Source organism: Myotis brandtii, unplaced genomic scaffold (assembly GCF_000412655.1).
Source record: "Myotis brandtii unplaced genomic scaffold, ASM41265v1 scaffold440, whole genome shotgun sequence".
Lineage (NCBI taxonomy): Eukaryota > Metazoa > Chordata > Mammalia > Chiroptera > Vespertilionidae > Myotis > Myotis brandtii.
The window spans coordinates 726,992-750,877 of NW_005366834.1; positions in this window are offsets into that span (position 1 = coordinate 726,992).

Here is a 23,886-nt window from a genome sequence, read left to right on the forward strand (position 1 = left end):
ACTTTTCCAAAAAATTCTTATAATAAATATTTTATACATGTGCTTATATACATATTTAAAAACAAAAAATGTGCATATTTCACTTATTTATAATTTACATACATTTAAATTTTCTTTCATATGCCAATAAAGCTTTAAATCATAAACATTCAATCTGCCTTGAGAGAGCACTTAATGTATTAGTGGTTCAGTGCTGGCCACAAAATATTATATATTGCATTTTTTGAAAATATTTAATCATAAAAGTAAATTGCCATTAATGAAATTGTATAGCAGGATAATTAAAGGTGTGTAAGAAGGTGTTTAGGTATTTTACTTATTACTTTATAATTATCTCTTTGGTCCTGAGATATTTTAATAGCATAGGACCTTATTGGGATGTAAGATGTGCTAGTTTTAGTGAAAATAACTAAAGCACAGTTGTGAAGGAGGAGGTTAGAATATGAAATGTAGTCATCAAACATGTCACAGTAGGAAAAAGTACATACAGACGTAAAGGATCTGAAAAAAAATATTTCAAACAGTCTGTGAATAAGTTTTTGGAAAGCTTTTCTGTGATGCTAAAGAAACACGTGTCACGGGATGAAGATGGCTGTTTGATTTTCCTCCACTCATCTGTGTAGGGTTAGCCAATTCACTTTAGAGAAACACAAGGTGACAAAATGGAAACTCCAGAACAAAAATGGAAATGGATTGGTAAGTGTTTTCAGCAGAGAAAGAAATAAATACCTACTCCATCTTATCCAAGAGTCCACAGGTTTCCATCAGGAAGTCCCCCAGCACTCTACTCCTTCCTGGATTCAAAGGCGGGAGTCATACCAATGAACATGCGGTCTGTGGCTACTCTCTCACTATGTAAATTCATTTCCAGGTTTTGCTGGGGAATGTTGGAAGGCATACATAAGGAAGATGCTCCAGTGCCATTTAACAAAGTACTGCCTTTGTTTGCTATAGTTAGGTTTTTACATCACCCTATCATGTTTTAAATTAAAGAAAAAATTTGTTACAAACTCCAAGGATAATTAAATCCCACAAATAATTACTTACCACCTTGACTAAATCTGTTAGTATATTTAGCTCTTATAAAAGGATGATTAAATTGGTTTGGTCTATTTATTTTATATACTCTAGGTTTCTGGATTGTATAATTGATTAGAGAGTTTATACTAATGTTGTATACATCTTTGAAAACAGAGCAAGTGAATACAAAATGAGCTTGTATCAATGCTCGATGTGCTTTGAATTAAGAATCCTTGGCTTACTCAATAGCCTACTAAAACATAAGAATATCGAACTCCAAAATCAAACTTCTTATATATGTAAATATTATTCATAGGAATTGTTATGATCCTCTATAAGGTTTTTCTTAATGCTTTATAGACAATTCATTTTGTAAACATGTTTTTCATACTCAGATAGCTAGACCCTAGTTGATAATACTGAGTGAAAATCGTTCCCTAGAAAATCAACTTACTCACAGTACCAATGCCAAAAACTAAAACAAACAAGGCTATTTGGTCGGTTGTCTCATCACTTCATCAAATCAAGGAGATTTCATAGAATGAACACAATCACTTTTGTATATAGCACACAAAAAGTGAAACTAAATAGAAAATCTTTTTTTCAAGAACATATTCTTTATACGGTTCTAGAAATATTCTATCTGCAATCTTCCAATGCCTTTGATATTATACTTAACAGTTTTTAAAAAGAAAGCCTAAAACACTTAGGATTTAAGCTCAAAATAATTTACTTAAATTTGAAGAGAGATAACACTATTTAGAAAAATAGCATTTTTTCCTAATGTGAACAAAATTCATTTACTGATATCAAAACCAAATTATTAATCTCAATTTTAAACTCAATTACTTAATGTATAATTACTGTTAGGAATTTTTTCTTCACTATTAAAAACATTGAGTCAAAGAAATAAGATATATTTGAGATAGAAAAATATTAAGACTTGATCATTAACATATATTTAACTCTAGAAGAATAAACAAACAGCAACAACAACAAAAAAAAATAAAACAAATTACAGGTATATGTTTTACCTTATCTACTGTGTTCTATTTCCCTAATGTTTTATTTCCTTAATATGACATGATTTTTAAACAACTTTTAGGTTTAATAGATTTAGTAATGAACACTGTCCCTGAATTTTTCATTTTTGTTTTTAGTTGCCAATCCTCATTTATGGTTTTATATCCTTTTATTCTGAATCCTTTTACAAATACTGTAATCTAGTGAGGAAATATGTATTTAAAAAGAAAAACAAATGCAAAAAAAATGGATGCAATAATTTACCTAGAGTGTATGGATATGACCCACCAAATACTGGTAGAGGAATGGATCTGACTTCATTGTGACTGGAAAGCAGCAGCAGGTAATTTTTGGTTGGGGGCCTACAGTAGAAGCAGTTCCAGCATGACTTAAGTTTTGTGACATTAGAGCCAGAAAGACTGGGAAGAAATACACAGGGCCAATTTCATTACATTGAAATATCTATAAGAGCCAAGGTTCTACAAGAAAAAACGCCTAAGGAAATAATTCAGAGTAGAATTAGACTCATTATATCAATGAATCTTAATCAAATAATGAACTACTGCAGAGTACTTCCTATACCCTAATCAAGCCATAAAAGGTGAGGAAGTTATATTTAAAAAAAGGTTAAATCTTTAAATTAACGTCAGGAAAAGAGTTTAAAAACAGCCTATTGTTAGGGTGCAGACTTTGAAAATCCGATTGCAGGAAAAAATATCAATGGGGCTTTCCTATTCTTACATTTGTGACAAAATGCCTTACCTGTTTTTAACTTCACATCTCTGGCAATGTTTACTAAGAGTCAAATTTCAGTGTCCTGAGAAATCCACAAAATTGAAAGAAAAGAGATAATGAAATAAATTACTCTTATTAGTAATATATTTGTATGCCATATAAATAATCAGTTTATTATTTGTTAGAAGTGCAAATGCCTTATCATCTTCAAGAATTTTACAAATTATAGAGCAGCATTGCCTATATGATTTTAAAATATGTAATTTAGTAATTTACTTGTGATTTTATTTTAATAGACGATTACAACATTTTAAAGAATTTTAGGACCTTTAAATTAAAACACTACAAGCTTTTAGTTTAATGTATTGAATTTGCTATGATTATTTAAGTAACTTACAGGTTGGTTAGAGAGATTAACACAAATGGGTTGAATAGACAAGTCAGACTCACATAGATTACAAATGTAACCCAGACCCAAATTTTATGTACTACTTTACGGATACACATAATCAAAAATGTAAGTCATTGGGAATAAATCTAAACTGTTCTCAGAAATATCAGTGATACTATTTTAAATCAACAAAAATAATATTTTTCTCAGTATAGTATTGCTCTTTTATCTTTAATTAACTGTGATTTTATTTTAATAGACGATTACAACATTTTAAAGAATTTTAGGACCTTTAAATTAAAACACTACAAGCTTTTAGTTTAATGTATTGAATTTGCTATGATTATTTAAGTAACTTACAGGTTGGTTAGAGAGATTAACACAAATGGGTTGAATAGACAAGTCAGACTCACATAGATTACAAATGTAACCCAGACCCAAAGTTTATGTACTACTTTACGGATACACATAATCAAAAATGTAAGTCATTGGGAATAAATCTAAACTGTTCTCAGAAATATCAGTGATACTATTTTAAATCAACAAAAATAATATTTTTCTCAGTATAGTATTGCTCTTTTATCTTTAATTAACATTTATAAGAGATACTCCTTGGAGAAATACAGCATTCAGTTATCATCCAAAATGATTAAACATCAAACATACATTATACAGATACAGATAAACATACACTCATATTGAAAGGCAAAGCCCAGAGCAGGACTACCTAAAGTTGAATTTGCTTTGTTCTGGTAGACTTGCCAGTTGAAAGGGAAGCAGACAAAACAGTCTAAAGAAGACATTTAAAAAATAAAATAAAAAGAAAGGTACATTGTATTTGGTGAAGGCATGGCTGTCTGTTTGACAGAGCCTGCCCTATTTAGTTGGTGGTAAGTTGAATGTCTGAACCTGGAGGAAGCCAACTTCATTAAGGCCTGTATTTAGGGGAAAGAAATGGGGACTTGTTTCAAGGAGAAGTCAACGAGGGAGATATTAAAGAGTAGCAAAGAATGGTTAAGATAATAGAGTCAAATACTGGGACTAAGAAGCCGGTGAAAGCACAGCTAAAGGTTGAAGGCAAACCTTAAAAAAGGGATGAAGAGGTGAGGGAGATACAAAGAGAAAAGCTGTGCTAAGCAGTAACTAATGTGAGCCTCATTCCCCCCACATTAAATGATAAAGGCCCCCTCCTTCCCTCCTATATACAGAGAAGGACATTTGCATAAATACTTGTAAAGTTCTATCACATGGGATATGCAGAAGTGCAGAAGTAATAAGCTTCTACTGGAATCTAGATGTAGTGGGAGGGGACTGCCACTTCTTTGCTGGCCACTTGGCCCACAGAACCTGTTGGATGGAGGTTGAACAGATGCCCCCACTGGATCCTGAGAGCTTTACTCATACATGTAATGCAAAATAACACGAAGTGAGAAGCAGATTCTACTAAGCGACTTCTTTCCCTTTTAAATTTGATGTACTTTTTACAGCATCATCCACTTCTCAGGATAATTAGATCATTTTTAGAAATAAAAAATGTCAAATTGCCTTTTATGCTTTCTTCTTCCTTTCCTACATGGAAATTTGTACTATAAAGTAGCATTCCATTTCCAGTTAAATAGTTTTAAAAGAATTTCCAAAGAAAAATAGGCATGTATTTTAATACAAAGAAATCTTACTTAAAATATTTTATATATTTGCCTAATATACACATGCTACACAATAAGAAAAAATTAGTTATTTTCTTTAATATAAAAAAGGCAGAAAAAATGTCAAGAAGTAAACGTTAAAGATAAATATGACCTCTTTTTATAACATGTATAGATTTTGCTTTGGAAATATATATTCACTAAAGGCCCAGTGCACAAAATTTGTGGCTGGGTAGGGTCCCTAGGCCTGGCCAACGATCAGGGCCAATTGGGGCCATCTGGCTGCTGGCTGGAACCTCCCTTCCCTGGATGCCGGATGCTGGGAGGGGCCTTCCTGCGTTCTGCACCGCCCCCCCTGGTGGTTTGCGCACCTCATAGCGAGCGATAGAAGTCCCAGTTTCCTGGTCGAATGCCGGTGGAGACAGTTTGCATATTAGCCTTTTACATATATATATAGAGAGAAAGATAATTTTAATTGAGTACTCAGTCAAAAATATTACTGAGTGGACTTAAAAATCCCTTTCTGACCCTAGCCAGTTTGGCTCAGTAGAGTGTCGGCCCTCAGACTGAAGGGTCGCTGGTTCAATTCCAGTCAAGGGTACATACCTCAGTTGATCCCCTGCCCTGTTCAGGGTGCATGTGGGAGGCAATAATTGATGTGTCTCTCTCACATCTATATTTCTCTCTCTCTCTGTCTCTTCTCCTCCCTTCCACTTTCTCTGAAAAATATCCTCAAGTGAGGATTAACAACAATAAAAAAATCCCTTTCTTCCTGAATCAAGAAGTTTGGATTAAAGGTATAAGACAAAGGTGTTTCTAAGTCATGTGAGTTGGTTTAAATCTTTTCTCCTGAATGTATTTTTTAGACATAATACGAATTTGTATGACAACGAATTGTGAACAAATACCTGTGTACATGTCCCTAAGTGGTTGAAAAAACATCTAATTTAACACAGACCTAAGTTCTAGTATAAAATAAATAAACAACAAAATTTATTTTTTAAATCTGAAACATGTTAAAATACAAAAGGAATGGCGTAGTATTTTTAAAAATAAAATCTGGTACATATAAGTTAGCTAAATTATTTAAAATAAGATAAGCTTGATTAATCTTCCACTTAAAAATTATATAATTAGAAAATTATACTCAAGCCCTCACCTATTAAGATATGAATGTCATATTAAATAATCACCATGTATTTATATATTAGTTTATTTGTTTAAAAATCTATATTAAATTTTTGGTCAGTATAGTTTAACAAATATATAAAATACCATTTTAATAGAACTGTTTCTTCTTAAGAATAAGTTTTAAGCATTGACTAATGCTTAAACAATTCTCCTCCACATGCCAAAATTTGTATATTGTGTCACAACCAATATATAGCATAGAGTTATCTTTAAATTAAATTAAATATTCTTTTAGGTTTTAAATTTTTCTAACTTACTAGTAATGTAAACTAAAATAGCATTCTGTTTATATTAATACAGGATAAAAACAGAAATTTTATTGTAAATATATTTTTATATAATTTTAGTGAGAAATGTGTAAAAGAGTATGATAAAAGTAAATGTATATGAATATTAATATATGAAAATATGGACAAATATGTAACCATATCAACAATGGCTCTCTGTGTTAGTTGATATTATTTTTTAAATAAACAAAGTTCTTTTTAAATGTTTTTCTGTAGTATATGATTTAGTTTAATGACTATGACTTATAGTATTTGTCATCAGATAAAAAAATAAGTATATATGCTCTTATTCTTATAAAAATGGAGAGAAAAAAGAGAAGTGAGGAGGGGGAACAAGAGGAGGGGAGGAAGGAGGAGAAAAGGGGACAAGGAAGGAGTCATTGTGGGATTATTTAATTGATTAGCTTGTCTTCTTTGATTTTTTTTTGTAACTGATTTAAATGGTAGATGGATGCCCACCATTTTTTTGTACTTTCCTATCTTTATAAATGAATATGATCAATAACTATACATAAATCTAAAGGTGTCTAAAATCATTTAAATACAGAGAATTTTGGCTCTTAAAAATCAGAGAGCCTTCTGAGTTGGAGGATACAATAAACCAAACAATTGGAACATTGTCATCATTGAGAGTCATTCATTATTTGTTTTTAATGTTGTCTTCATCAACCCTAATAAGTCCTTAGAGGGAATCAGAATATCCAAGCTAGGGCCCGGTAATTCACATTTTAACAATAAAATACATTTTATTTTAAAGCTTGAGAATCTATGATCTAGATATCCTGACAGGGTTATACACAGAATGTACACTTAAGGTGTACACATGGATGTACAGATAAGCAACTAGCTGTGGGATCTGCAGGATGCTCACCAAGTGAAGTGACACTTGAACTGCGTTTCCAACATATAGCATAGACTAGGAACAAAGGGAGAGGTTGGAGCGCGTAAAGAGTTACAGACAGTCTGGAAATGTAGAAAACATTTGAATAATGCAGTTAGTTGTTTTTTGTTTTTTAATATAGTTAAAGCTAGGGCATCTTGGGAAGTCATGGGAGATGTGGGGGATAAAGTCATAAAACAGAACTCGTGAAAGAGTATGTCAAGATAAAGAGTATAAAATTAATCCTAAGTGGGAGTCATTAGATGGCTTTGAAAAGGAAATGTCACAATGCAATTTGTATTGTTTTCTTGGCTTATCTAATATATTTTCCCCTCTTCCCATCCACCCCTCCATTCACTCACCTTTCCATCTGTCCATCAACCTATCTATCAATCTGGGACCAACTGCCCCCACAAACTCATACTAAAGAACAATATGAGGTATAATTTGCAATTGTAAACAAAAATTACTGACAAGTTTGTAGAATAAATAATGGAGTTATTATTGTATAAGGTAGGGAGTTGACTTTTTTGTGGTTTGCTCTAGCAAGGAAACATAACGCCAGTGGGTATATCTTGAGGCAAACTTTGTATCTACTACTTATAACTCTTTTCAATGTTCTCACTGAATCTTATAAAAGTATTATCCATTAAAAAAATAAAGTACACTGGCTATTAGCTAATTTCAAATTTATCAAAGAGGAAACACCATTTCTCTGATTTTTCTTTGATTGGTCTTCAATGCATATCAGCTTTTGATAAGAATCTGACAGTGCCTTCTTTCTGTGGTAGTCATCCCTTGTGCTTTCTCTCAGTTCTGTTATCACTTTAAAGAGAAGAAAAGATGCAAGCTTTTACCTTAGGTCATCTTAATATAGCTTTTTAATGAATGATTGAATAGTTCCAAGAACATTTGTAACATCACTGCAATCAGATAATGCAAGATTTATATACTACTCTGTGTAATAGTCAAAATGATATATTAAAGGGATACTGTAATTGAGGGGCATAAATATAGAGTTCTGGGAATGAGTTTAATTTGATCACATAATTTTAAATGATGCACATTACTAATTAATGTATTATGCTCACATATAATTTGTTATATAAATTCACACAGAAATGCCATATTAAATGAACATGATTAGCATCACCTTAATAAATATCAAGTAAGTTATTACCAGGCCAATTATTTTTTAAAGCATTCATGATTTATTAGTACTCCACAGACTATGTCAATAATTAATAAATATATCTAAATAACAATGTCTTGGTGTGGTAGAGTGTTTACACAGAAGACCCAATAATTCCTATTTCTCTTTGCAATGTAACTTTATAGAGTCTCCTATCAAGAAATTAGGGTGTATTTCTTTACTTCTTGAACCTGGGCTAGTTTTGTGACTTGTTTTTCCCAATTTACAAAATTGACTGTATATTTTGGGGTCTTGTATATTTGCTCTCACTCTCAGGAGATATTTCCCCAAAATCAAAATGAAGATCCTCAGTCTCTTATAGAGCAGCTTGAATAGTCTTTTGGAGCAAATGTCAATTGTCAGAAGAACTCCTATAGCTATACTAGTGGTCTGGTGCACAAAATTCGTGCAAGGGTAGGGTCCCTAGGCCTGGCCAGAAATCTGGGCTGATCAGGTTCCCCGTCTCCTCCTACCCTCGCTCCCTCAGCACCCCTCTGCCGCCGCCTGTCACCTTCTATATTCTGTGCCACCCCCTGGTGGTCAGCACATGTCATAGCGAGCTATTGAGGGGACACTTTGCATATTAGCATTTTATATAGAGAGAGTTGACCATGGAGCCACAGTTAAGAGACACAGATGAGTGGGTGCACATGAATCACCCAGGAGAAACAACCAGAGTGCGAAATTGACCACAATCTAATTGATGAAAATCATGAGCAAATGTTATAATTATTGTTTTAAGCCACTACATTTCTGGGTGGTTTCATATTCAGCAATAAATAGATGCACTTGGGTAGCATTATAAAATTATCCTTTCATATATATGTCTTTACTTTTTACAAGTTCATTAGATGATTTGGGTATAGTAAGAAAATATGAGATAAAATCATCAGATAACATAATAAACTAGGACCGTAATTAATATTTTGTAGCATTACTATATACTAAGGATATTACTACATGTGTTTTATATTTAGGGTAAATAATCCCAAATAACAGAGAAAAAAAGAGAGTTATAAGATAAGGAGAGCAACATCTATTTTATATATGTATACAGAAAGAGGCACAATAAATATGAATAACTTAAGCAATGTCCCAAAACCAAAATTGATAAGCCCAACTGTGTCTTATTTCAGAGAATATGTTTTCTAAGGAAAGCATATTATAAATTAAATCATAGTTATTGATTTTATGTAGCTTTATATAGAAATTACTTCCACTCAGTCAATAAATGTTGCAAAATAATAGAAAAATACATATTATTCTCTGCCCCTGGTTCCTGGAAAAATACCTTAAAACATTTGGAATTTTTTAAACGATAAAAGCACTAAAAGTATATTTTGTTCTAATATTTGTCTTTGACCCAAGTTCCTGACAGTGTTGCTAAATCCCTTAGAATTTCCTGGGCTATAGGAGTATCTTTTGTTCTAAGGAGACAATTTTGGGCTCCTTAATAGCTTCAGGTCACCAGTGGTTATGAGTGGGAGGAAGGGGTTAGTACAAAGGGAGAGCACATGGTTCCTCTGAGAGCTGATGGAATTGTTCTATGCCCTGACTATGGTGGTTGTTAGGGCATACATGTATTAAAATTCATAGAATTTTACTTGACAGTCAATTTCAATTCATGATCATGGAAAAATATTTAAAAAGTAATAAAATAAATACAATATTGAATTCAAATCAGGCATTTAGATCACCTTACTAAAATGTTATTTTTGGAACTGAAATTACATAGTCACTATTACTCTGAATTCAAAGGCTTTTCTAAGTTTTAATTAGACTAAAATTAGTTTGCATTAATTGTGAAGTTTCAGCCACAAGTTAAATAATCTTGAAGCCCTTGTTTTTTGTTTGTTAATCTTCACCAGAAGATATTTTTCCACTGATTTTTAGGGGGAGTAGAAGAGAGAGGGACAGAGAGAAACATCATGTGAGAGAAACACATGAATTGGTTGCCTCCTGCAAGAGCCCCCACCAGGGCCCGAGCGGGGAAAAGCCTGCAACCAAGGTTCATGTCCTTGACCAGAATCAAACCCTAGACTCTTTGGTCTGCAAACCAAAGCTCTATCCACTCAGCAAAACTGGCTAAGGCTTGATGCCCTTCTTGATGACAAAAAGGTTAGGAAACTTAAATAGCAAAGGAAGTGAGGATGAGGGTCCTGAGTGGAAGCAAAGATTCTGTTAGAGAAAGCAATTGCTTAAATAGCAAAGGAAATGAGGGTGAGGGTCTTGAGTGGAAGCAAAGATTCTGTTAGAGAAAGCAATTGTTTCAAGTCCTTATTTTACCAACATCACCTATTCTACTCACAAGATAATAACAAACAAACAAACAAATAGAAAACTATGGTATTATTTTTAGACTAGAGGCCTGATTCACAGATTTGTGCACCGGTGGGGTCCCTCGGCCTGGTCTGCTGGGATTGGGCAAAAACCTATCTCTGGGTCCGGGTTGTGAGTGAAGCAGATTTGGGCCAACAGTGCCCCAGCAGCAACCTAACCCACGGTTGCTTCCACAAGGAATCAGGCTCCCTCCTCCCTCCTCTCTGGGTCCAGGGTGCAGGTGAAGCAGATTGAAGCAGATTTGGGGCCGATAGTGCCCCAGCAGCAACCTAACCCACAGCTGATTCCGCAAGGAATTGGGCTCCCTCCTCTACTGGTCGGAGCGTCTGCCCCCTGGTTGTTATTGTGCATCATAGCTACCGGGCAAACGGTCGAATGGTCGCTTAGGCTTTTATATATATAGATTCTTAGTCATTTTAGTAATCTACAGTCACAAATCATGAATGAATCTTTTTTGTTTCTATTTATCTCATTTTTTTCACATGGAAATATCTTTGGTTTAAAATGTTTTCTGGTTTCTCTGAGGATTAGCAAAACATGTGGTCTGTGTTCCTTGCCCATTTGTCTCATATTAGTCTGTTCATCTCTAACTATATTTAATTTTAAAGTATGTTAACCTACTAACCCCAAACTTATTTGTCTCACCATTTATATTTCATAATTTAAAATACCAAGTATTTATAGTGCACCTACTATCCACCAGGTTGTCCTCACAACACCAATTAAGATAGATTATTTTTACATTTTACCTGTGAGGAAGCTGAACAAAGTCTTTAGATTTCACAGATTATTAGAGAAAATATAAAGCATATTCCACTGTTCACTGATGTATAACTAGAATATAATAATTCTATATCTCTTATAATACAGAAAAATGCACTTTTATCAGAGAACAGGAAAGAAGAAATAATGCCATGCATTTACTTAAGAAGAGAACATTTTAAAGATAATGTAAGAATCCAATAAATTTTATTTTTAAAAAATCAGTATTTCCCCACTATTGATCTGAAGTCCAAAATATGTTCATTTTGTGACAGTCAAACCATTCCATAAAAATAGCTTAAGTGATCTAAGATTGATGAAATCAGGACAAGTAAGTGCATTTCTTGAGCAGTTTAAATTGAGCTTCCTAAAATCCTCGAAGCAGTTCAAGTCTAAAAATAACTTAAATTATTCAAATCTTTAATAATGTGCAAATACGATTCCATCCTTTCTAAGCTCTAGGTATGTGATAGTTTCTATAATTTTTCATTAAAAGCTGCTGGATTTTGAACATTTAGAATTCTAATCTCATTTCCACAAAGGGCTGAAAAGGCGTTAATATTGATCTCGAAGGAGATCACACACTTCATCTGCTTAGAGGGAGGATGATGGCTCTCCAGGAGCCTTTGGCAGAAGGAAAGGGGGAAGAAAGAAACACAACCATTATGCCATGAGGAAAACTTTGTCCGGTCAAGATGCTTGGGCATCTGCACTACATGAAAGCAAAATAAAAGTTTAGAAAAACAATGTACTATGTTAAAAACTCTGATTTGTTTTTGAAGTTTGGTCTTGGAAGGGTTCAAATTTTCGACTATTCTATATTGCAACCTATAGAAAAACAACTACATACATAGCATATCTACATATATAAAAGCCTAAGCATCTGGATGACCGGATGACCAGCTGGTGGCTATGACACGCATTGACCACCATGGGGCAGATGCTCAACGCAGGAGCTGCCTCCTGGTGGTCAGTGTGCTCCCACAGCAGGAGCGCCACTCAGCAGACAGACGGGTGCCAGAAGCTAGGCTGACAGCTGGTGGGTTCGAGCTGCCACTCAGCAGACAGACAGGTGCCAGAAGCTAGGCTGACAGCTGGTGGGTTCGAGCGGCAGAAGCAGATTAGTGAGGCTGGGATGAGCGGGAGGGCAAGGCCCCCAGCCTGGGCTCAGGCTCCTTCCTGGCTGCCAGCTGCTTTGCACACTACTTCATGCTGTGCGAGATCGATGAGGACAGCGGGCTGGAGCCCGACGAGCTGGTGGGTAAGAATGGGCTGTGGTGGCACAGAGGTCCTCTGATCTCCGCAGGCCAGGCCGAATGACTCCACCAGTACACAAATCCGTGCACTGGGCCTCTAGTTTAATAATAATTGACAGTCTACATGAGTGAGAATATACACTAAATCTGTATCAAGGGATTTGAGGAATATTATGAATTTAAATGAATAAGAAAAACAAATAATGTTTTTTTAACCCAACATAAATTTCCTTTAAAATGACAGATTCGTGAGCTATACCAATTATGTAACTAAGGTATGGTTTTGATGGTAAGGAACAACTCAGGAAATACTGAACTGTAGAAATCATAGTAAAAAAGATCATCTTATCATCAAACCTAACAAGTATGTGTTACTTTTTTTTGAAATTTAATCCCAGTAACCTTTAGCCAGTGTGTAATGGATTCATATTTCTGAAACATTATTTTTTAAATTTTTATTGTTGAGAATATTACATATGGCCCCTCTCCCCCCCACTGGCCCTTTTAGCCCACCCCAACTCCCACCCCAGGCCTTCTCCACCTATTATCTGTGTCCATGAGTTATGAATATATGAATATAAGTTCTATGGTTGATCTCTCCCCACCCCACCCCCACCTTTCCTCTGAGATTCGACAGTCTGTTCCATGCTTCTATGTCTCTGGATCTATTTTGTTCAGCAATTTATTTTGTTGTGAAACATTCTTTATGATAACTTTCATGAGACTGAGATTCACAGTTCCTTATGTAAGAAGTAGCTTCTCCCATTCTTTTCAAATTATGTCAACTTTTCAAATTATGATTCCACTTTTTCTCAAGAAGCCTTGTTTCTCTAACTAGATGAAAGGTAATGTAAGGCCTTGAAAAACTCAATACAACACAGAAAAATGCAGTCAGTTCAGCTTGCCTGTAATTTTAGTGCATTCCACTTTCAAACCATGAAAATCTAAGTACGCAGGAATTTTCCATGTCAGTTAACTTCTGTCCGTCTATATGACGTGGCCTCCTTCAGCTGACACCTATTCCTGACAATACAATGTGCATATTAGTATTGGACACACAAGCTATATGATGAAACAACCGTTTCTCCTGGCTTCTCCAAATATCATATCAACATTTACTTACTGAAATATTCTGACTCACGAGGAGACTGGTATTCTCACTGTGTCAGACACTAATTAGATGCATAACTTTGGCAAATGCTTCAATAATTTATATGGAGTTCCATTAACGTTGACTATAAATAAGAACAAATTGGCATGTTTGTTACAATGAAAATTTGCAAGCATCAGAATAAAAGGATGAAGGGTTGATGTCAGAAATCATCATATAGGGTCATGAGAGATCCAAGAAACACTTTCTAGACATTAATGTCCTAATCTGTGACCTGATAGGACTGGTGGACTGTAATCCAGAGAAGTTTATCAAAGCAGGTTCAATTTTAAAATCTCCCCAAAGGTTTGACTATCACAACATCCTCCCACTTCCTACCCCAAACACACTGGCATACACCAAAGTAACTGCCTTTGTCTTTCCCGGTGAGAACCAGCGTTCCACTTGATTCATAAGCTTCTATTTACCTCTAATATTCGGTGGCAGTTTCTTGTCACAATTTGTTTTGCTTTGAGCACAAACAATGAACATGGACATTACAAAGACATTTCTATTGCAGATTAGATTCAGGGAGACTTAGGGGTCAGGATCAGATTTGGGTTTAACCGTTGACTGATTCTGTGACCTTGGACAAATTACTTAACCTCTTTTGAAACTCAGTTTCCTATGCTTGGAAGTTGAATAATGGTACCGAACATTCAAGTTTATTGCATTGATTTTACAAGATAAAATACGGGAAGTTGTATCGCGGCGCCTGCTATATAACATGTCCTCGAAAGAAGCAGCTATTTCTGTTTATTATTATTGTAGCTGTATTTTGAAAAAAAAATTATGTTGTTATTCATTAAACTGTATAAGAAACAAAAAATATTACCGCAATTATAATCACGTCTCTAAGAATAATTATAGTGGTAAATCCTTGAGTTTTCTTCTGTCATCTGCCTAAAAGCTATTTTTATTTGCAAAGCTGACTTCGTTAACGAATACTTTAAAGTTTATATAACTGGGCCTGGGTCTTATTTAATCTATCAGAAAGCTTTTTCTGTTTTTATCCCTAAATTTTTCTTGCACTTCACATTTTAATTAAAATCCTGTAATTTACATATGAATTTGAAACTTGGGACTTAAATGATTTCAGTTCTAAGGTCCTGCTTTCCCTTCTGTCCATCTGGGTATTGGGACCAGGATCTTGACCCCTTCTCGAAATATGACTGATCCCCACTCTCTGCAGCCATTGTCTTCTGAGGGCGTGTAACAGGGCATCTTCCCACCTGCCATAGACTTCTCCTTTGATAGCTGCCTTGTTTTGCAGATCTGTTTGTACCAAGGCACTGGATGTCTCCATCATGGACCCCCGTGAGTTTCAATTCTGAGAGATCTGTGTGATAAAGCTTTTCCAGGGTTTTCGGCCTTCGTGTATGTCTCAATCAGAAGCACAGCAGTCTCTCAGACTCTAACAGCTTGAGGTTAAAGATTCTTCATTTTCAGGTTCACAGGAACACATCAAATTTAAACCACTGCTTGGATAATCCCCAGGCTCCATTGATCTAAAACTTCTTCATAATATGTATTGTTCAACCTGGCTAAGCTTTTGGAGGGAAGCTGGAGTGGGGGTCAGCTGTGGGGACCAGACAAGAAAGGAGGGTAAAGAAAAGCAACGAATCTCATTAAATAAATAAAAAGAAGTGGGTGGTGGGTCTAATATCTAAATTAAAGGTTTGACTTAAACAACATGTTGACAGTGAAGATGATAGCTGCTGTCTACACCACTGCAGCCTGTTTTGGACTGAAAGTTTGTGCTCCGCATTAAAAATGTATATGTCGAAGCCCTAACTTGCAACGTGATGGTGTTTGGAGGTGAAACCTTTGGAAGGTAATGAGGTTTAGATGAAATTGAGGCGGGGGGGCATGATGGGATTAGTATCCTCAAAAGAAGAGGAAGAGAAACCAGAACTCTCTTTCTCTCTCCACCATGTGAAGACACAGCAAAAGGTGGACGGACATATGCAAGTCAGGAGAGGGCTCTCACCAGACACTGAGTTTGTTGGCATCTTGAACTTGGAATTCCAGCCTCCAGAACTAAGAGAAACAAATATCTGTTACTTGAGCCTTCCAGTCTGTGGTATTTTGTTAAGGCAGCCTAACCTAGGACACAGCCTACCAAGCATTCTCTTCTTTCTCATTCAAATATCTCATGATTATTTGTGGTACTGGGCTCTTCATCATTTCCTTGCCTACCAGTAAAATGTGTTTGCCCATTCCTCTCTCTATATCTATATCTATATCTATCTATATCTATCTATATCTATATCTATATCTATATCTAATCTCTATCTATATCTATATCTATCTAATCTCCTTAGTTCAAAATTCATATATCTCTTCTGGGATTAGATGCACAGACTGGTGGATCCAACCATCATCCCCTCCTTTTTTTTACTGTAATAACTTCCTACTTGGTATTTCTGCTTCTGCCGTCACCACTCTCATTCTATTCTCAATTCAGTCATAATCATCCTGTTAAAATATCACAGGTCATAATATACTTTGTTCAAAATCTCCCAGTGTCCTCCTTTATTATTCAAAATAAAGACCACTTCTTTAAATGGCCTACATAAACTTCCTCACTGCTATCTGCAACATCTCTGACCATATTTCCTATTACCTTCCCTTGAAATCTTCTTTATCCATACTAGATCCCTATGTTTCTGCAAAAATGCTAGGTATTCTTCTGCCTTAGGACCTTTGCATGTGCTGACCCTGCTGACTGGAATGTCCTTCGTCCAATTATTACACATGTTCCTCTTAGACCTCCCTGGTTCTTTGATCAAATATTATATTTTCAGTGAGGCTTCCCCTAACGTCTCTGTTTACCACATTACCCTCCCTCAACACTACTTTCCATTTACTTGCTTTATTTTATCCTATCAATGATACATTTCACTAAATCACATCTTTGCTCCTTTCTAGATCTAACCTTCAGTGCTGGCACTGGTGTTCTGGTTATTGTGGGCTTAGGGGTTGGGAGTATCACAATTCTGCTTGCAGAATATTGTTTATTATCTCACTTTTGAAGTCAGTTTTCCTGTCTTTTTAAACACAGTTCATTCCCTCCGGACAAGAAGCCTCTTTTTAGTCAATCTTCACCATTTAAAAAACCAAATGCTGATTTTATTCACTAGCTTTCTTTGGATTGTTCTTTAACTTGAAAGAGAGTCCCTGGATCAAGAAACAACTGCACTGACGTTTGTATAAGAATATTTTGAGTGACTGTTAAGCCACTGAGATTTGAGGGTTATTTGGGGGAAAACAAAGCTAGCATTGTTTTCTGTGATTAATAAATTACTAACCACATTATAAACTCACTTACTTTGAAAGTGTTATTCCCTTGGATGTGACTGTAGAGTATTTTTTTATGCTCATCTAGCTTTCACCCAAGCCAACTGCCCAAAAGCCTATTTCCTTCTCATCTTCAAAGTTTACATCAAGATGCATTTTAATTTTCTCCCTAAATATAGCTTAAAGTTGAATTTTTTAAGTATCCTCATTTTCAAGTATGCTACCAATTTGGAAATATAATATTTTTAAAACGATTATATATAATTAGTGGTATTTTAAAGTGACACGTGGTATAAACACTGCTGTCTTATGTTGAAGATTGTTTATAACTTCTTCCTTTTATATGTAGTATAATGTATTATCTTATTTCAAAAATTTCTTACAAAAGTGAAAAAAAGTCTTTGCCAGTAGTCTAATAAGATATTTCACAAAATTCATTTCTATATTCTTCATTCCTTGAGGAGTTGGTAAACTCCATCTTATAAAAATAATATCTGTCCTGGCCATTGCTGCTCACTAATTGAGCCTCTACCTATTAACCAGGAGGTCACAGTTTGATTCCAGGTCAGGGCACACATGCCAGGTTGCAGGCTTGATCTGCAGTAGGGGGCGTGCAAGAGGCTGCCAATCAATAATTCTCTCTCATCCTTGATGTTTCTGTCACTCTCTCCCTCCCTCTGAAATCTCTCTCAATATATATACATATCTATATGTATATGTATATATGTGTATATATGTATGTTAAAAATATATTATAACTTAAAAATTGAGCATAACTGTCTAGATTTCACTACATTCACACTTTTGTAAAGTAATGAGATCAACATTAGAATGCTCTGCAAGAAAACTACTAGTGGAGTACTAAAAATTTTCTCTTACTGCCTGTGTGTCCATGAAGCTATACTTTTGGAAAACATGGTAGAAATAATCAGAGTTTTCCTTGTTAAGACCCCTACTTTGAAGTAAGACAAATGCAGTCTGTTGCCCTCTCTCATTTACTGGCTGTGTAACTACAGAGAAATTGTTTGACCTCAGGTCCCTGACCTGTACAACAGAAATAATGATAAAATATGTTTTGTGAAGTGACAGATGATAATTCTAAAATAATTTGTATAATTTCTGCCACATATAAGTAGGTAATTAATGATCAGTATTATTATATTTTATGATTTTTTTAATTTGCATAAAAATATGTGATTGAAAATAGCTGTCAGCTGTATAAGAGACAAGATTCCCTTTTCCCAATCATTGCAACACCAGCACAATGGAACAACAAACCTGTTATGGTGAGTAAATATTCTCTGCCATTTCCAAATAACCATGCTGCTAACAATATAATAAAATAACATAAAATATCAAAATATTAACATATTTGTGACCGGCCAATGTAGCTTTCAGTTGGGGTTGCTCAAATTACCCTCTCCCACTCCCCTGACAAAAGATATATGTGGTAAACAGAATAATGACCCCCAAAGATGTCCACATGCAAATTCTCAGAGCCTGTGACAATAAGCCTTACATGACAAAAGACAGTCTGCAGATGCAATTGAGGTCATAGACCCATGGTCGGCAAACTGCGGCTCGTGAGCCACATGCAGCTTTTTGGCCCTTGAGTGTGGCTCGTCCTAAGCCTTAGGAGGCTCCTAATTAAGTTAATAACAATGTACCTACCTATATAGTTTAAATTTAAAAAATTTGGCTCTCAAAAGAAATTTCAATCGTTGTACTATTGATATTTGGCTCTGTTGACTAATGAGTTTGCTGACCACTGTCATAGACTTTTAGAGAAGAGAGTACCCAGATTGTTTGGGCAGTCTAATCATGTTCCTCCTTAAAAGTAAAGAACTTTCCCAGCTGTGATCAGAGATGCTCTAAACCAGCGGTTCTCAACCTGTGGGTCGCGGCTCCTTTGGGGATCGAACGACCCTTTCACAGGGGTCGCCTAAGACCATCGGAAAACACATATATAATTACATGTTGTTTTTGTGATTAATCACTGTGCTTTAATTATGTTCAATTTGTAACAATGAAATTGGGGGTCACCACAACATGAGGAACTGTATTAAAGGGTCGCGGCATTAGAAAGGTTGAGAACCACTGCTCTAAAGGAAGGCGCTCAGAGTGATGGCCATGTAAGAAGGATTATATCTAATTCTTGGTTCTGAGATGTAGGGTATTATGCAAAAAGACTGGAGAGAGGCCTCTAGGAACTATTGGCTGCCTCCCACTCACTGTTGGCAGGGAAACACAGACCTCAGTTCCATAACTGAATGGAACTGAATGTTGCCAATGCCTGAAGGACCAAGAAACAGATTCTCCCCCAGTGCTTCCAGAATAGAACGCGGCCTATTGACAGTTCAATTCCCGTCTGGTCACGGTCTTAGAAGAGTCTTACCTACAAAACTGTAAGGTAATAAACGTGATGTTTTCAGCCACTGAGTATGAGGTAATTTGTTACAACAGCAATAGAAAGCTAGCACAGGGGATAACGAATGCAGCTCATGCTGTTTATAATTCCCTTTTAGCTGCCCCTGTTTGTGCATAGTAGGAATCCAAATTCTGAATTACCTTGGCATGAATCTGTGAGCTTTCAGAGCCCTATATGGGTTTCTGTGTTTCAGAGCTCTACATAGTTTTCTGTGTTTCTGCAGTATTAGGCAGAAACTTCTTGACCATATTCTTTCATGTCATCCCAGAGCCATATATTGATTTGATGGAGTCCCTCATGCCAGCTAGCTGATTTCTTGGGAAGAATCTCACTAAAATTATTTGAGTATGACTATCTCCCAATAGAGCCACTTGACCTATAGGCAACTCGTAAATGCCTTGACCTTCATACACCAAGGGTGGAGGCCACCACAGCTCTGGTGATGCACTCTTGCTTATTTCCCCATGGGAGCAGTTGGCTTAGTGTGGAGGTGAGCAACAGGTTGGGTAGGAGAAATGCCACAGTTCACACTAAACCAGCCGTGGGCAAACTACGGCCCGCGGGCCAGATCCGGCCCATTTGAAATGAATAAAACTAAAAAAAAAAAAACCGTACCCTTTTATGTAATGATGGTTACTTTGAATTTATATTAGTTCACACAAACACTCCATCCATGCTTTTGTTCTGGCCCTTCGGTCCAGTTTAAGAACCCATTGTGGCCCTCGAGTCAAAAAGTTTGCCCACCCCTGCACTAAACCTACAAACTCCCTGCTTCCCTTTCCTGACAAACTATTCCTATATTATGTAGGCTGGGGTTGAAGAGATAGGGAAGGTAATACTTACTGATATGGGTTGGTATTTTAATTTAACTTTGAAATACTTTTCTATAATTCCAGTTCCCAAACAACCAAAGAAAACAACCAGAAGAAAAGTACTTTTAGCCCTAACCAGTTTGGCTCACTGGATAGAGCTTCGGCCTGCGGACTGAAAGGTCCCAGGTTCGATTCCAGTCAAGGGCATGTACCTTGGTTGCAGGCACATCCCCAGTAGGCGGTGTGCAGGAGGGAGCTGATTGATGTTTCTCTCTAATCGATGTTTCTAACTCTCTATTCTTTTCCCTTCCTCTCTGTGAAAAATCAATAAAATATATTTTAAAAAAATGTTTCTAACTATCCCTCTCCCTTCCTCTCTGTAAAAAAATCAATAAAATATATTTTTAAAAAAGTACTTTTACACTTTTAAATGCATTATATTAACATTGATTTTAGGTGTATTTTAAAGTTAAAAATTATAAAATGTACATAAATAAAACATAGTTATCTGATTCTATTGTGCTCTACTTAGTTTTCTCAATAACTACACAGGCTAAGAAGGGGATTTCTGAAATTATATATTGTGAATGAAAAGCTACATTACACTAAATTCTCTCTATATTATCTTGTTCTGTAAGTTCTTCTTCCATGTAACAGAAGCATGAGTAACTATTCAAGTGGCTTTCCCTCTCCTCATGAGAAGTGATATTAAAAATCATTAGGTGTTTTCAGGGACAAGACTACATTGAAGGAGATAGAAAACTAAAACAGTAGTTGTTTCCTTTAACCAGATAGTCTCATGAATGCAAGCCCATTGGAAAATGACAAGCAGTTTGCACGTTTCCATCAATAGAAAGAACTTTCAATTTGTAGGAAAGGAACTTTCCCAGAAACTGGACAGAATGAAAAGAACACAGATTATATGAATTGAAGTGGCAGAATCATCTTAATGGGCTCAGACAAATCTCTTTGTCCATAACTCATACGCTCATTGCTGGCTTGTATTCCATAGAATACGGAAAAACAGTCATTCTAAGAAAGTTGGATGCAAGTTTTCACAAATTCCTCATATGAGCTTTTCTCTTTGCCATAAACTTGAGAACCCACAAAAAATTCTTATGCATCTTTTTATTATAAAAAATTGAATTGTTAAGCTATATTTTTTTCATTGTCTAGTACTACAAAAATGACTACAATGGAACTCAGTAAAACAATTTTCAAAGACAGTAATAAACTTGTGACATGAATGGATGATGTAAATATTCCATTTCAATGGCTTTAAGATTTTCATAACTTTCTTGTCCAGGAAGAAATCGATATTAGCACTCCTGGGAATCAAACTCCCTACTTGAAAGAAGAGTAGAAACAGTAGCAAAGACTGTGAAAATATTGAACATAAAAGGGAAAAATTTAGAGAATCAATCAACAGGAAACTGTCCAACATTCTTTCCCAGAAGAAAAACCGGCATATAAACCTGCTGTCTTTATTATCTGGCTTGGAGCAGCTCTCTCAGAGGGTTGAAACTTGTTTATTTTTTTATTCTGGCTACCCTTCTACCTGCAGCTAATTCCTGGTGGGAGGCCATCAGGATATTTAAACCCTTTTGGATCCCTGTCAAAAAAGGAGAAACAGTTGACTGTATTGAAATAGATATTATTAAGACATCCTTCACATGAAAGAAGGCTAAAAAAATGCCATGTAGAGGAGAAAAAAAAATGACAAATTTTCAAGATTCTAGGATTTTCTGTCCCTAAGAATAACTTGATGATGTTGGCATATTCTATGTTAAATTTAAATAATGGGGCATTAGGGAAAATGGTATCATGGAAAAAATGTAAAATGGTTTTCTTTTTCTAGATATCCATAGAACAATGGAAATACATAAATTAATCCTGTAGTTTTCTTTAATGGTCAGATAATATAAACAACAAGGTCCTATTGCTGTAAAAAGCACAAACCTACCAACTTGTGTGAACCTATGCTATTATTCCTCTGTAATAGGATAAAACATTTACACACACTGCATTCCAATATTCAAAAATTAGGTGTTTTGGTTTGTTTTATTTGTCTATAAACTCACCTCATAATTCTGTAAGACCCCAATTCTCTGTGGTAGAAAGATATAAAATTAACATTTAAGTATATCTGAATTCTTTCAATTAAAAATCATTTTCAGTTTAAATAATACTTTTCATGTAAATGGTAGACATTTTCAACTCTTTCTGTTCTGACAAGGATTTGATCTAAGTCATACATTCCTTCACTTTCCAGTATTAAACTCTATTGTCTTGTGAAACAATCTTAAAATTTGCAATCAATAATGTTGTATTCTAAGTGATACATATGTTCTCATTTTCTAAGGTTAACTTTTGAAGACAGACAGAAAGCAACTGATTAACGGACAGATGTGGGGCAATTCAAATGTATTGGTTAAAAGTGTTCAATGTAATTAACCCAATTAAAAAAATCTTTTTTTTTTCATTTCTTAGAAAGAAAAAAAAATACTGTTGATTCCTCCCAGAAGTAGACAAAATATTATATTATACAGCCCATATTACAATACAGAAAAAGGAGCATTAAAATTCAATTGTGTTTACTAAACTTTACAGAAGAGCAGAGTCACATGGGTTTTATCATCTATTTAGGAACACTTACAGATCTGGGAAATAAACACAAATAATTTAGCCGCTAGAACACTCTCCATCTGTAAAACATATGATAATATCAGATTATTTTATTTTTAAAGAAAAGATGATTTTATGACAGAGAATCTAGAAGCAAAATATGAAGAATAACATATTTCATGTAAACCATACTTCTAGGTGAGCAGTCATTTGTGTGTTTGTGTATTTATGCATCCAGTAGTGTTAACTCATTCAGCATATATTATTAAATTGTGGGAAAATATGACTGATTAAATGTTTGAAAAATACAGTCTAATAATTAAAGAAAAGTACATTTGTGGTGGTACCTATCTGTTTTAAAGCAGATTGAAGCCTCAATATAAATTATCTATCTTATCCAATAAAAGAGTAATATGCAAATTAACCGTCACTCTGTCACTCTGCAACAAAGATGGTGGTGCCCATAGCGACTAGGGCAGGACACTGGTGGCGTCACCCCGGCAACATGAGCCCAGCAGGCAAGTGCACCCACAGGCAGCACCCAGCAGGGTCCGCTTGGCCATTGCCGAGGTGTAGAGCAGGCAGGCCCTTCAGAGAGTAGAGAACCATGGGGAGTGGGCCCAAGCCATCAGTAGGACATCCCCTGAGGGCTACTAGATAGACAGATGACAGGTTGGGCTGAGGCCCCTCCCTTGCACGGATTTTGTGCACCGGGCCTCTAGTCCTATCTAATAATAGACAAATAGGGTAATTAACCATACCTCTGACATGCTTCCCATTGGCTAATCAGGGCAATATGCAAATTAACTGTCAACCAAGATGGCGGCTGGCAGCCATGCAGCTGAAGC